The sequence below is a fragment of the Salvelinus sp. IW2-2015 genome, linkage group LG20 (assembly GCF_002910315.2).
Source record: "Salvelinus sp. IW2-2015 linkage group LG20, ASM291031v2, whole genome shotgun sequence".
NCBI lineage: Eukaryota > Metazoa > Chordata > Actinopteri > Salmoniformes > Salmonidae > Salvelinus > Salvelinus sp. IW2-2015.
In genome coordinates, this window is record NC_036860.1 from 64,828,352 (window position 1) to 64,844,590 (window position 16,239).

At 42.5% G+C, this 16,239-nt stretch overlaps 1 pseudogene; it reads right to left on the reverse strand.

Annotated features, from left to right (window-relative positions):
* Nucleotides 1-16,239, reverse strand: part of LOC111980062 (endoplasmic reticulum metallopeptidase 1-like) — a 72,465-nt pseudogene that overhangs the window by 20,230 nt on the left and 35,996 nt on the right.

Below are 16,239 nucleotides of genomic sequence, written 5' to 3' on the forward strand. Positions count from 1 at the left end.
CTCAAGCTGTCTCTGTGTCCAGGCCTGGAGCTCTTGCCCACTCAGTGTCTTCAGTGTCCAGGCCTGGTTGCTCTGCCACTCAGTGTTCTCAGTGTCCAGGCCTGGAGCTCTGCCACTCAGTGTTTCAGTTGTCCAGGCCTGGGCTCTGCCACTCAGTGTCTCAGTGTCCAGGCCTTGGAGCTCTGCCACTCAGTGTCTCATGTCCAGGCCTGGAGCTCTGCCACTCAGTGTCTCAGTTGTCCAGGCCTGGTAGCTCTGCCTCTCAGTGTCTCAGTGTCCAGGACGGAGCTCTGCCACTCAGTGTCTCAGTGTCCAGGCCTGGAGCTCTGCCACTCAGGTGTCTCAGTGTCCAGGCCTGGAGCTCTTGCCACTCTCAGTGTCTCAGTGTCCAGGCCTGGAGCTCTGCCACTTCAGTGTCTCAGTGTCCAGGCCTGGAGCTCTGCCACTCAGTGTCTCTCGGTGTCCAAGGCCTGGAGCTCTGCCACTCAGTGTCTCAGTGTCCAGGCCTGGACTCTGCACTCCAGTGTCTCAGTGTCCAGGCCTGGAACTCTGCCTCTCAGTGTCTCAGTGTCCAAGGCCTGGAGCTCTGCCACTCCAGTGTCTCAAGGGTGTCCAAAGGCCCTGAGCGCCCTCCCTGCCCAACTCAACCATAGCATTGGTCAATGTGCTCCCAGTTCAGGGCAATGCCCCTCCTAGACCACCACTGATCTAGGCCAGCTCCTTCCACGATGAGCCCTTCCCACAGTTCCTCTATGGGCCATGAGGGAGCCGTCCATGCCTTAAGCCTGTTCCTCTGATGTGTACAAAGCACTCGAACCAGGCAGTTCTGCGCTGCTCAGCATGCATCTCCTTCTAGCTGTCCAACCAGGCCCTTGAGTCTGGCCGAATACAGTGAGCCATGGAGTCTCATAGAGTCCGACAACGCCCAGTCAAGAGAAAAGCACTCTGGTTAACGCAACGCCTATCTATGGACGTTGATCTACCCAAAATGCGAGCCAAAGAAGACTCTCACCGACCATAGAGAATAAACAAACCGATTGAATACCATCTATCAAGTGCCTGCAAATATCCACAAGCGAGTCTAACACGTCATAAGTAGAACTAGACACTAAGATGCACACATCACAGTGTGCCATATGCCAATTCAGAAGTGAGAGGTGAAGTCGGAGTAACATCATCCAATGGTGGGGATTAGCTTTCAGCGCAGGGAATGGGAGACTAGGTGCAGAGTGATTCGTATGGAAATAGATATATCTGAAGTGAGCCTAAGTCACACCGCGCTGAGGATCCGCTATCAGGATGAGAATAGCCCTGCAAATCTGAGAGACAGCTCAGACCTCAGACTGGCGAAGGGTCACTTCCAAACAGGCAAAGAGCCCTAAAAGTACCAACAAACAGCCAAACCGCCAAACGGCTATGGGGTGACGATGGCTACTATGAGGGACCTAAGCTCGGGAGAATGTCGTCCTGAAATATAGGACGACGCTGCACTAGCCAGCTCCGACTTATAAAAAACCGGGCGGTCGAGCCCACATCAATGCTAGAGAGACCCTGGAAGCCATAATGAGCTGGAAACTGCTAATCAGCCACTAAGACCCAAAGTCTGCCCTATGAAATACCAACCTCGACACGAATACTCGAGAGCAATGTCCTGCTGTCATTAGAGAAAAACCGGAGGATGCTGACAACAAATCTTCCCAAGAATAATCAGAAAGAGAAGAAGTACCTGTTCACGCAAGGCTTGTAGCTATTTTCGGTCCCTGATACCCAAAAGAAGACTCGAGCCCTGTTTAATCGCGTTGTCGCGATACAAAACTTTGCCTAGTCGAAGCTTCCACTACAAGAGTGAAAGTTTATGGAAATACCTGTTGATCTATAAGCGAGGCCTAGATTCACAATTGTATCTGAATAGAATGTAGAATCCACGGTGCGGTTCGCACCTTCCTGAACTTTTATTTAATTAATAAATCAGATGCTGCAAAAATGTTCTAGAAACCTTTTTATGTGCGTGTGCCTCAGCTCATGCGAGTCCACCCGATTCCTAGTAGAATTAAGATTATTTAGATGGAGGGTTATGAAGAACGAATATAAAATACAAATTTATAGTCTGATTATGATTCTGTTAAACGTAAACAATAATTGATTGGTAAGAATGTAGAAATCTATTATGTTTTACAAATTCTTGTATTTTATACTCACTTACATTCCTGAATGCGGCACGACGAAGCCTCCCTAAATTAAGTGTCGCAAAATGAATAAATTTCATCCAATGCAACTCTGAGCCCTTCCCAATAGAGGTACCCCATGGCGAGTATGACCAGAAGTTTCTGAAAAACTTAATGTAAAATTTAAAAGGGAAATTAATGATTTCTAAGTGCCCGAAACATAAAAAGACTCTCTAAGAGAAAACTGGTTTTGTGTTCCCTTATGTACAACTTGACGGAAGGAGTCAATTGTGTAAGGAGCTAGAAGTTGATTGATGCGCACAAGTAATCAGAAGAACAAAAACATCTACATGTGAGCTCTCATTTTATAGAAAGTCAAATGCGTGCATGTATAGATAAACCAAAGTTGTGAGCGGAGAAAAATTAAATCCAAAGGAAGGTCTAACGAAGATATCCCATACCGAATGCAACAGTTAATGTCATATCTAAAAGGATTTATCAATAGATGTGCCATTGTAGGCTCCATCTGATAGAGAAACTTGAAAAAGGATAGTCACTCAAGAAACGACGTACCACTGAAAGCGTATATCAGGTAATCAATGCTTTTAAATACTCCTACAAAAGTAAATATGAGAACCACCTTACAAGCAACCTCAGTATATCACAAGAGTTTATCGTCTGTATGGTATATTATCATCTACTTATTCTGACATTTATACCCGCTCTCTCTAGTTATAGACACCAAATGGATAATATCTATATAAAAGGCTAATCATCTAGGAATACGTATTGTCAAGACCCAAATTTATATATCCTAATGTACGTGAAGTTCAAACATTTATCAACGTCTACGTAGAATATTCCTTAAACGAATCCTGCCATGCAAGTATGAGTATTAATGCGTCTGTAAGCTTGAGTGGATACGCATAATGTATACTTAATGAAAGCTGCACATTGGAAGATACAAGGCATCCAGTAAAGAATAAAGTATTATTATATTTTTTTAAAAGGTAGAAAGTTGAGGCAAATAAGTGTGACGTAGTAATATGTTTGTACTGACGAGAAGTGGGAAAGGGAGGATCTTGAATTCTAGACGAGCTCTCTATTTGTGGAAAAGATCAGCTCCGATAACTCTTTATATCATATCCCAGTTTACCTTACAGTACCAGTCAAATGTTGGACACACCTACTCATCCAGACATCTAAAACTATGAAAATAAACACATGGAATCATGTAAGTAACCAAAAAAAAGTGTTAAACATACTAAATATATTTTTATATTTGAGATTCTTTAAAGTAGCCATCCTTTCCTTGATGACAGCTTTGCACACTCTTGGCATTCTCTCAACCAGCTTCATGAGGTAGTCATCTGGAATGGGCATTAAATTAAACAGGTGTGTTTGTTAAAAGTCATTTGTGAAGTTTCTTAATGCTTGCAGCCAATCATTCTGTGTGGTGACAAGGTAGGGTGGTATACAGAAGAATATACCTATTTTGGTAGAAGGCCAAGTCCAATATTATGGTAAAAACAGCTCAAATAAGCAAAGAGAAACAACAGCCATCATTACTAAGACATGAGCGTTCAGTCAAATCGGGAAAGGTGTCAAGAACTTTTGAAAGTTTCATTCAAGTGCAGTTTCTTTAGCAAAAACCATCAAGCGCCTATGATGAAACTGGTTCTCAATGAGGACCGCCCACAGAAAAGAAAAGACCCAGAGTACCGCTGGCTACAGAGGATAAGTTCAATGAATTACCAGCAGCAGAAATTGCCATCCAAAGTAAATGCGTTCACAAGAGTTCAACACATTTAACATCAACTCAGAAGAGGCACTGAGTGAGATCAGGTCCTTACATGTCAAACTTGGCTGCAAAAGGAAAACCACTACGAAGGACACCAATAAAAGAAGCTTGCTTGACAAAGAAACATGAAGCAATGGACATTGATCCGGCCTGGATATCTGTCCTTTGTGTCTAATGAGATCAATAAATGAAAGATTTTGGTTCCAAAAAACTGCTGAAATGAAATCTGTAAAGAGACGAAATAAAGAGTGTGCCAAACAATGTCCATACAAAAGCAAAGGGCAGCGCGACTTTCTCAAAAATTAACATAATTGGTGATTTGTTTAACAACTTTTTTGCGTATGATTCCATAGTTTTATTTCATAGTTGATGTCTATGCTTATCTTCTAACAATGTAGAAAATAGTAAAAATAAATGAAAAACCTTGAATGAGTTTAGGTGTGTCCAAACTTTTGACTGGCCACTCGATTACAAAAAATATGTGGTGCATTTGAAAGGATGCAGACAATTACAAATGATGAATCTACAATCTATCTGCCAGTATAAAAGCTGAAACCTAGGTAGTTTCTATTTAATCTCTCCTCCTTTCTTGTGCCGACTTTATATGCGCTTGGCAACCAACTTTAAGGTGCATTACCGCCATACAACTGGACGGAGTGTGGAACTCAGTTAATCTTTCAATCACCCACTCCCTAATTAGTAAAAAAAACTTATTAGGAGCATGGAGAGAGAAGCGGAGACATTGCTGAAATGCTTTAAAAAACGTAAAAATAGGGCATGCCTATTAGAGCCTCGCTAAGCAGATGCTCTTTGGCGTGCTGCGAGCAGTTTGGATGAAAACGATTTGTAATAAACATGTATGTTTGTTACATTTTATTTTGCCAACGGCGGCTAGCCTGCTACAGCACCACTACCTACCATAGAGCACTGGCATAAACCATTAACTACATCCCAATATGCAGGCTAATATAGAACTGACAATACATGCCCAATACATTGCTTCATTCCAAGTGGTATGGTATGCCAGTGTGCATATTAAAATATAGATATTGTCCACACCCGTGGAACAAATGCACCCAGGACAATACCAAAATAACCCAACGTGGTTACAGACAGAACAGAGAGGTCAATAACAGAAGCTGAGTCTGTATAAACGTGGCTAGGCTGGGCATAAGACTATAGCACTATTGACACAAGTCTGTTGAAAGCACAACATACGCATGCTGTTTTAAACCTGCAGGGCTGAACTGAATTTCAGAATAAAAGCTTTTCAAAGCGTCTGGTCTGGGTGGTAGAACTTTTTCAGTCATATGACTAGGTGAGTTTGACTMTTCTAACAGGCAAGGCTTCACATTGTGATAAAAATCGCTGCAGTATCGAGTAGGGCTGTCCCCGACAAAATAATTAATATTGGTTGACAGAAAGTAATCTGTTGTTTCGACTAATTGATTGGTAGAATTTTTTTAACTTGTATTTTTCCATACATAGGCACACCCTATGTGTTTTAATGAAATCAAAGCACCTGAGCTCAATTTCGAGTCTCATAGCGAAGGTTCTGAATACTTATGTAAATAAGGTATTTCTGTGCTAAAAWWWKWWAAAAACTGTTTTTGCTTTGTCATTATGGGGTATTGTGGGTAGATTGATGAGAAGAAAAAAAACTACTTTGCCCATTTTAGAATAAGTCTGTAATGTAACAAAATGTGGAAAAAGTCAAGGGGTCTGAATAKTTTCCGAATGCACMGTATGCATTAAGATTGTCTGATGCTTTAAGCTCACTGTTTGATGAAATAACACACAAAMYACTCAAGAGGGAGTCAGAGATCTAAAGGAAGAAAACAACTTTAACCCGACCATRTTCCTCCTGTTGGCTTTCACAGATTCTGACATTACTCTCCTGAAGTAGCCGGTAAAAGGCTACACGAGGAGTCAGCAACCTTTCTCATGTGGAATGCCAATTTATCTTACAATTTCTACCGATCTGCATGCCAGRTATGGTTTCATATGCACATTTTCATGGAACAATTTTAATTTAAAGGGTGGATGGTGTGGCTAGTTTTATTTAGGGGAATGGCTGATGGTGGGGGGGTCTTGCAGTTCTGGAGGGTATCTCACTGGTCTGGGAGGGGTGTCTGTTGCTCCTTTGTGAGTATATGGGCTGCAGTTGAGGGTGCCAGGAGGGGGAGTCTGCTGGGTTTGGTGGATCCTCACCTTGTCTGTCTGCTGTGGTGTTAAGGTGTGGTTGGGGTCTGAAGTGGGCTGTTCTGTTGACTTCCCTGGGGGGAGCAGCTCTCATGAGTTGTTCATTGTCGCATCTCAGTTCTCTCCTCTTCCTGCAGTGCTGTTAGCTGGGCTGTGTGTTCCTCCTTGTTCCTCAAGTTCTCTACCTCAGACGGAGTTGCAGCCAGCTCTACCTTCAGCCCTTCAGGTCCTGCTGGGGGGGGGGGTGTGGTTGTGCTGGTCTGTTTTGTGGTTCTGTGCTGTCTGGCGTGTGTGGACTAGCTCACCATCTCTGAATGTATCCCTCTCGACTATGGGGGTGACTCTCCTCGTCTGCAGGGCAGTTTGAAGAGGTGTGATCAGACTAGCTTGGAGTGGGGTAGTCGTCATCAAGAGAGAGCTTCTCCTGCCGTGCTCTCTCTTTGATTCTGTGGAAGTCCTGCTGAAAGTGTTTTGAAGTTGCCCTCCGCCACTGTTCCATTGTTGTACAGATTGAATAGGTTGTCTCAGGGTCCTTGTTTTCCAGTATTCTGATCTTCCCCCCTCTGCCAATACCCTCTCTCTTGAAGGAGGCTGCTGTGCTCTTATAGCAGTGTGCAATGCCCAGGGATGGTCTGTGTGGAAGATTAAGTTGCTTTCTTTCCTATTTTTGTAGCAGTCAGTAAAAAGTGTCTCTGGATTGTCCATGAGGAGCTTCTCTTTGTACTCTCTCATTTTTTATATCCAAGGGATACTGTACTGTGGTGACCTCTGCAAAGGGGGAAGGCATGGAGCAGGGGGCYAAAATTTGGTTGGGGGAGGAACTCTGCTGCCATAGTTGGGCTGAAGGGCTTTCACTACCTCTCACCTCAGTGGAAATTGAAGTTGCAGACAGATCTGTTCTTTCCTATCAAGCTTGGTAGCCTTAACTTAGCATTCAGTCCTTATGAAGTAAAATATATAGAGATTATTGTAATGTTATTTTCCTTCTAGGCTTTAGAAGTAGCWACAGACGGAACATTACTTACTCAGTTCCAGGTTGGATTATATTTTTCGGGTTTCTGTTGTGCTTCTATCGCTGGTTGTTGGGTTATCAGAAAGTTTGCTGGATAGCAGTAAGAAACATTAGCAGTGAGAATTTTGTCCAAAACGAGGCTGTGGGTTTGGAGTTTGGAATTAAAGGTTAGGATGTGGGTTTGGAGTTTGGATTTGGAATTAAGGTTAGGATGTGGAGGGTAGTATCATGTATATGTCCTTGTAAAAAATATAAAAAAATATAAACTTTATCCAACTCTAAATCTATCTTTTTGTAGAATAATTCTGAAAGATTCAGGAGCTCATCTGCTCATGAACTTCCCGGTCAACTGCATATATGGGCTACACTGAGGTTTTTCTTTAATTATTTTAGGCTATCTGGTACTAGTGCAAAAGCTTTTGGGCCTAACTGTACTACCGCCAAATAGGCCACACGACTGGGAACGGGCAGAAAAGGTTAACGTCGATCKACGAAGGCAAAAAGGACAATGTCAGAGTTTACTTCAATAAGAGAAAAGCTGTGAAATGTAGAGTTGAAAATAAAGAGAAGGGAGGACCAGAAAGTCATGTTTGGGAAAGATTTGGTTAAGTGGTAAAAGAGGATGATGACAGTGTTGTGTGGTGATTGAGGCGCTATACACATTCAACAGTCACAAGATCGGACTTCAAATAGGCCTATGACACATCAAGGGAACTGTAGCCTACTGTTCAGATGAGTAAAATGGAAACTGAAATCTGGACACTGACTGTAGGTCTATAACCTCTCACAGAGCCTTAACATTAACTCCTGCAGAATGAAACATTTCTTGCACTAAAATGATACACCAAATGTAGGCTACATTTTTACTGGAGAACAGGAGTGGAGAAATATGATTTATTTATTTCAGTATCTTGAGAGAACGTGAATGATCAGTTAGATACCATCTGTAGAGGTGCTATATTTATCAGCATCATAAAAGCTGATAGTATTTCAACCACATTAAATATGCATCCAAGCAGAACTTAAATCTTATCAGAAACATGTTGGCACTTTTACACAGCTTTCTATTTCTGTACAACCGGTCAAACTGATGTCCTTCAGAAACTTGGTAAAGAAAATCATTCTTTTTTTTCTTCTTTTTTTTGCTATTGCATTTCCTCCCCGATCCCTAAACGTATTTGCTCTGAGAAAGAAGCAGAAATGACAGAGAAAACTTTACCAATGTCAACTAGATTGAAGCATTCATTCTATCGATGTATGGTGAGCACGGGTTTATTTAGTCTTTTAGGGCAGTGGTTCCCAAACCTTTTTAMAATCCCCTACCCCTTCAAACATTCAACGATCAGCTGCGTACTGTCAAATAGCACCAGGGTAAGTGCACTGTCAAATGTTGTTTTTTTGCCATCATTGTAAGCCTGCCACACACACACACACAATACATTTTTTAAACATAAGAATGAGTGTGAGTTGTTGTCACAACCCGACTCGTGGGAAGTGACAAAGAGCTCTTATAGGACCAGGGCACTAATAATAATACATCATTGTGCTCTTTATTTAACCATCTTACATACAAAACCTTATTTGTTCAACAAAAGTTGTGAATAACTCACCACAGGTTAATGAGAAGGGTGTGCTTGAAAGGATGCACATAACTCTGCAATGTTGGGTTGTATTGGAGCAGAGTTCTCAGTCTTAAATAATTTCCACACACAGTCGGTGCCTGCATTTAGCTTTCATCCTAGCGAGAGCTGAGAATCCACTCTCACATAGGTACGTTGGTTGCCAAAAGGGCATCCAGTGTCTTAACAGCGCGATTTGCCACGGCAGGATTACTCTGAGCGCCGCCAATCCAGAAATCTGGCAGTGGCTTCTGATTAAATTCAATTTTTCCACAGAACCGCTTATTGCCAATTTCGAATGAGAATCTCTTGTTCAGACTACGGATATCGTAAGCTGGAAGGAGCAGAGCATGAAAGGGATAACGAATCCAGTTGTTTGTGTTGTCCGCTTCGGGAAAGTACCTGCGTAATTGTGCACCCAACTCACTCAGGTGCTTCGCTATTATCACATTTGACATTGCCCGTAAACTTGAGTTATTTGCACCCAAAGATTATACAATGATGGAAAGACCTGTGTGTTGTCCTTGTTAATGCAGACAGAGAAGAGCTCCCGTACATTGTATATAGTTGCGGAGAGTCCCTGTAATCCTAGATTCAGATCATTCAGGCGAGAAAAAACACTCACCCAGATAGGCCAGTTGTGTGAGAAACTCATCATCATGCAAGCGGCCAGACAAGTGGAAAATTATGGTCATAAAGAAACTTTAAGTTCGTCTCTCAATTCTAAAAAAATGGTGTCAATACTTTGCCTTTGATAACCAGCGCACGTCTGTATGTTCTAAAAGCATTACATGGTCGCTGCCATAGCATTACATAATGCAGAAAATACACGAGAGTTCAGGGGCCTTGCTTTAACAAAGGTAACCATTTTCACTGTCGTGTCCAAAACATCTTTCAAGCTGTCAGGCATTCCCTTGGCAGCAAGAGCCTCGCGTGGATGCTGCAGTGTACCCATAGTGGCGTCGGGAGCAAACTGCTTGCACGCGCGTTACCACTCCACTATGTCTCCATGTCATGGCTTTTGCGCCATCAGTACAGATACCAACACATCTTGACCACCAAAGTCCATTTGATGTCACAAGCTGTCCAGTACTTAATATCCTCTCCTGTTATCCTGGTTTCCAGAAGAGGAAGTCTTCCTTAATTGACCCTCCATAAACAGTAACAGACATTACCAGGAGCTGTGCCAGGCCCGCCACGTCTATTGACTCATCCAGCTGTAACGCATATAATTCACTGGCTTGTATGCAAAGCAGTAATGGTTTCAAAACATCTCCTGCCATGTCACTGATGCGTCGTGAACAGTGTGTTTGATGAAGGCATTGTCTATATAGTTTTTTGGGGCTTTTTCCCCCAGCATTGTCCCAGCCATATATCCGCAACAGCAGGAAGAATTAAGTCCTCTACAATAGTATGGGGTTGTCTGTCCTAGCCACTCGGTAGCTCACCATATAAGACGCTTCTAGCCCCTTCTTATTAATGGTATATGTTGCTTTATACATGTCTTACAACTCGAAAGTTGTCTTAATTCCTGCTCCAAACGTCCCGTTGCGCTAATTTTTTCAAATTAGCATGTTTTGTTTCTAAATGTCTGCACAAGAGTGAAGGTTTCATTGAGTTGTGAGAAAGTACTTTTGCACATATAACACACTGTGGCTGAGGAAAGGCACTATTCTCAATATAAGTGAACCCCAAATCAATGTAAGGGGGCAGTAGCTCTTCGGCTGCATCAGATTCACAACTGTCAGTGTCCATGCTAGCCGGGGCTAGCAACAAATGTAGAAATACTTATGCTAGCATTGGATGGGCTCGTGGAAGCAGAACAACTTGTGTCGTCGACAGCTGCAGGTGTAGTACTGCTGGTAGTAACAGTACTACCAGTAGAGCTGGTATGTGTCTCTATGGACGCGGGCCTAACTGTTTTTAACCATTCATAAATTTTTGAGGAAACCGAACGAGCAGCAGCTACYTTTGGCTACATACGGACCGTTAATGGAATTCCCGCGAGAGAGTAACGGTTAATGTGATTGGATATTAATTATCTGACTAGGCTACCTGTATTTGACATTGTGTTGTTATTTCGCTGAACACTAGATGGTTTCATTTTATTTTTGGCAGTGAAACGAAGCTACTCAGGCGAGAAAAAAACATCATCCAAATGTATAGCCCCGGTGGAAAATCTAAATGGACTGTTTGAAAATGTTTATCACATTTTTATTTGGCGTACCCCCGACGGCATTGCGCCTACCCCAGTCTGAGAATAGCTGTTCTAGGGCAACATACTGAATCCATAGACATTCAGTCCAATTGGAAAGTATTCAGACCTCTTGACTTTTTCCACATTTTGTTACATTACAGCCTTATTCTAAAATTGATTAAATCGTTTCCCCCCTCATCAATCTACACATAATACCCCATAAAGGCAAAGCAAAAACAGGTATTTAGAAATATTACATTTACATAAGTATTCAGACCCTTTACTCAGTACTTTGTTGAAGCACCTTTGGCAGCGATTACAGCCTCAAGTCTTCTTGGGTATGATGCTACATGCTTGGCACACCTGTATTTGGGGAGTTTCTCCTATTCTTCTCTGCAGATCCTCTCAAGCTCTGTCAGGTTGGATGGGGAACGTCGCTGCATATCTATTTTKAGGTCTCTCCAGAGATGTTTGATCAGGTTCAAGTCCGGGCTCTGGCTTGGCCACTCAAGGACATTCAGAAACTTGTCCCGAAGCCACTCCTGCATTGTCTTGGCTGTGTGCTTGGGGTCATTGTCCTGTTGGCAGGTGAACCTTCGCTCCCAGTCTGAGGTCTTAAGCACTCTGGAGCAGGTTTTCATCAAGGATCTCTTTGTACTTTGCTCCGTTCATCTTCCCTCAATCCTGACTAGTTTCCCAGTCCCTGCCAATGAAAAACATCCCCACAGCATGATGCTGTCACCACCATGCTTCACCGTAGGGATGGTGCCAGGTTTCKTCCAGATGTGACGCTTGGCATTCAGGCCAAAGAGTTCAATCTTGGTTTCATCAGACCAGAGAATCTTGTTTCTCATGGTCTGAGAGTTCTTTAGATGCCTTTTGGCAAACTCCAAGCGGGCTGTCATGTGTCTTTTACTGAGGAGTGGCTTCAATCTGGCCACTCTACCGTAAAGGCCTGATGGTGGATTGCTGCAGAGATGGTTGTTCTTCTGGAAGGTTCTCCSATCTCCACAGAGGAACTCTGGAGCTCTGTCAGAGTGACCATCGGGTTCTTGYTCACCTCCCTGACCAAAGCCCTTCTCCCACGATTTCTCAGTTTGGCCAGGCGGCCAGCTCTAGGAAGAGTCTTGCTGGTTCCAAACTTCTTCCATTTAAGAAGGATGGAGGCCACTGTGTTCTTGGTACCCTGCTCCAGATCTGTGCCTCGACACAATCCTGTCTCGGAGCTCTACGGACAATTCCTTCGACCTCATGGRTTGGTTTTTGCTCTGACGTGCACTGTCAACTGTGGAATAAGGCTGTAGCATCTTAAAATGTGGAAAAAGGGAAGCGGTCTGAATACTTTCCCGAATGCACTGTATGACAGAAGAGAAGCTTCATGTATCTAATTATAGACAAGTTGACTAACAAATATTCTACCAAAATGTTGGAAATTATAAGCAGAAACATATCTAAATCAGGCAACAACAAAATAAATCCTGCACCCCCTTTCAGAAAAATGGTTCTGCCGTCTCGGACTAGCCTACAGCTAGAGGGTTGGGTGTGGGCCTCAGATTGTCACATTATCACATATAGTCGGGTGGTTGTGGATGGGTTATTAGCAATTGTGGGCGAGTGCGGGTGAACAAACAACTGACCCATGCACCACAAACACACACACACACACACACACACACAGCTCACCCCGTAGTAGAGGTTCTTGGCCAGTGTGTGGATCAGGACCATCGTCCCAGTGGCAGCAGAACCATACATAAAGATGCATGTATAGAAGTCGTTGTACCTAGAGGACAACGGAGAAAGAAAACTATATTTATGCAAAATGATATGACTTATACTTCTATAAGTAATGACAATATTCTATATTGTTAAAATAATAAAGTTGTCCTCTAAAGTGTGTGGTTATAAACACACAGACAAAAGAGTGATTGGATACATCTACTTCCATACATCTTCTCTTGTTATACTCTGGACATTTGTTATTTATGTCTAAATGGTCAAATAAATGTTGTCTAAATAAACTAGAAAATGTACACTTCCTGAAGAAAATGTGTGTTTCAAGTGTTAATACCAGAACATGGATCGTCCTGTCAGCGACACAACCAAGGCTATGATGAGCACTGTCAGCAGAGTGACCAACCAGCTGAGGATGACCACCGCCGTGGCATAGGCCAGCTCCTTTATGTAACGACCTCCTGGGAAAGAGAGGGAGATACAGTACACAGCTAGTCAGGGATMGGGTCAATTCAGGAAGTCAACTGAAATTATATTTTCCCCCGGAGAAAGCCATTGAAGAAAATGTACATTAGAATTTCAGTTGACTTCCTGAACTGAAATGGAATTTACCCCAACTCTGCTGTACACAGATAGTCATTCATCCTTTAACACACTTTAGAGGGAAACAACCAATAAAGGTCCCCCACATTACCAAACTAACCTGCTCAAACACATAAACCCTTTACACTCGTGGGGATTGGCCTATATGGATAGGGCTAAATAGAAAGGTTTCTTACGGAAGAAATATGAAAACGCATAACCATGGTAGCAATTKAAAAAGGTAACAGTGGAGATTATGGGAAAATGATTAGACCAAAGTTAAGGACACCTGACAAGACTGAATCCCAACATTACACAGTTGATTTTGTGTGCCTTTTACATTTACTGTACTCTTCGCTGCATTTGTTCATAACAACATTTGACAATACTCCCCGCCTTCACACAAATCTGGGTCAGGTCGCAATCTATGCTCATGATGCCACTTACCCACATTACTGGGATGGGAGCACTTCTTAAATAGGTAGAGGAAGGTTGCCATGGCAGTCATGTAGTTGATGATGGTACCAACGCGGGCCGGGTACGCCACCACCACAATGCCAAGCAGGTCGAAGAACACCATGTTGCCATGACGATACTCCGACGAGTCCGCCAGCTCCTCAGACATCGCCAGGTGCTTCAGTACCGCCAGGATGTTGTCACCTAGGGATATGGGAAGGAGGTGAAGTGAAGTCAAATTTGATTTATTGAACCCACTGGTGTAAATTGGGTACAAAACAGGCCTCTCTTCCAGATGAGATTTAAGGTAGAATTTGTATTTGTATTTATTAGAGATTGCCATTAGCTGCTAAAAACATTGTTTATGATGAGATTGAGAAGGAATTTCTAAAAAGCTGTTACATTTGACCTTCAGTCTAAAAGCTCTTTGGCCTAACAATTATTAATATCCATGGACATTATTTATTTGATCTTTATTTAACTAGGCAAGTCAGTTAATAAAAAAATCTTATTTTCGATGACGGCCTAGGAACAGTGGGTTAACTGTCTTGTTCAGGGGCAGAATGACAGATTTTTTACTTGTCAGCTCGGGGATTCGATCTTGCAACGTTTCGGTTACTAGTCCAAAGCTCTAACCACCAGGCTCCCTACCACGCCATTAGATGAGAGGGTTTGTCTGATCAAATCCCAGCTGGATTATATTGCTGTTGTGCCCTTTAGCCTGAATAGCTGCAGTGATTCACTGATATACCGAGTAYAGCAACTGTCTTCAATAGAAGCATTTTCTAAACAAACAATGCAATATATCAATCATTAAACCAACAGACAGACAAAGGGACCAGTGGGAGGATGAAATACATGAACGTGCTGCATTCTATGCCAAGACAGCATCAATCCCTAAACAAATACAACACAAAAATACACAAACGTATTGTGTTTGTCTAGCATAGCGTTAGTGTGTTATGATTAGACTGAGGGCTGGGTCAGTTGTGCTGCCTGTCTGTGATGTCCCCTGCTGTCAGTGGGTTATGAATGATCTCAGTATGCTGCAGACCTGGGTTCAAATAATATGCTAAATTATTTAAAAGCTTTGTCTGTGCTTGATTGAGCTTGCCTGGCTTAAAATGGACCAATAGAAATGTCCAAAACAGCAAATCGCAAACATCTGGCACTCCATGGTAAACTAGACTAGAGCAAATGCTTAAAGTATTTGAAAGATTTCCAATAGTAACTGAACCAAGGATTGGTATGCTGCCAGTGCATCTCCCCCTCTCTGTTCGCTTGAAAACACAAAAGTAAGTAAACAGCAGCTTAGCCTGGTAAAATGGCCAGCCTTGCACAAAGCTCCATTGTTCCAGTGTTCCGTTTGATATCTCCACGGAGTCCGTTCTGCCCCCAGAACGCAAACATAAAGCATTGCTTTCATTTGGACATTGGCTGCCTGGTAGCCTGGAATCCAAACTGACTTAGCTGTGTTTAAACTGAAACAGTGGTGAGCCACCGATTTCAGTCTGGTTTAAGCAGGCTAGCTTGGCTGGTCCTCTGGGTTGGGGGAAACTAGGCCTTGTCATACTGAAATTATTTGATGTTCTTAGAGTTTCACTAATTCCCTCCACCCAGTCGGAGATTAAGAATTACACTACAAATTGACGAAGGTATAATTTGCATCTAGATTTGCATCTAGTTTTGAACCAAAACTAACAGCATGTATCTATAGTAGTTTTGGACCAGATTACAACCAGAAGTGAGAGCATGCATCTAGTTTTGGACCAGATTACAACCAGAAGTGAGAGCATGCATCTAGTTTTGGACNACCAGATTACAACCAGAAGTGAGAGCATGCATCTAGTTTTGGACCAGATGTGAGGATAAAGATGAATTACTTCTAAAACAGATCCTGGTCCATTTATCATGGTGGTAGTGGACAGACCAATACCTTCTAAGATATGGGGAAATACTCTTTTCACGCCACTTCAATACCGAAGTGCTTTAACGTAGCAGGTTAGGAGAATTAACGCAGCAGGTTAGGAGAATTATGCTTACATTTGTAAACAATCACATATACAGAATCTCTTATGCGTGGGAATACTTTGGGAGACATTTCCAAAATTAAAATCACTTGGAGTTCATTTGCCGGTGTTTTTACAGTCTTYTGTRCAACAATAAAAAACTGCTCAGAAAACTTGGGGAGRCAAATAAATCCTGCYGGGCGCCAGTTAGGGAACCCTGCTTTAAGATATACTCTCTCACCTTCCTTCCTTCCTTATCTGTTCTTTCTCCACCATACAGGGTTAGACTGCTATGTTGTTCAAAATAGCTCAAGATAGTAATATTTCATGACTGTCTTGATGGGCTGCTTCTATTTTAGATACTTTATTTCCCCCACTACTGTTTATGTGTGGACATGTTTATTCTACCTGGTTAACCTGGTGGGTTAGTTAGAGTGCTTGTTGAGCAGTATGTGGTGTTTATTC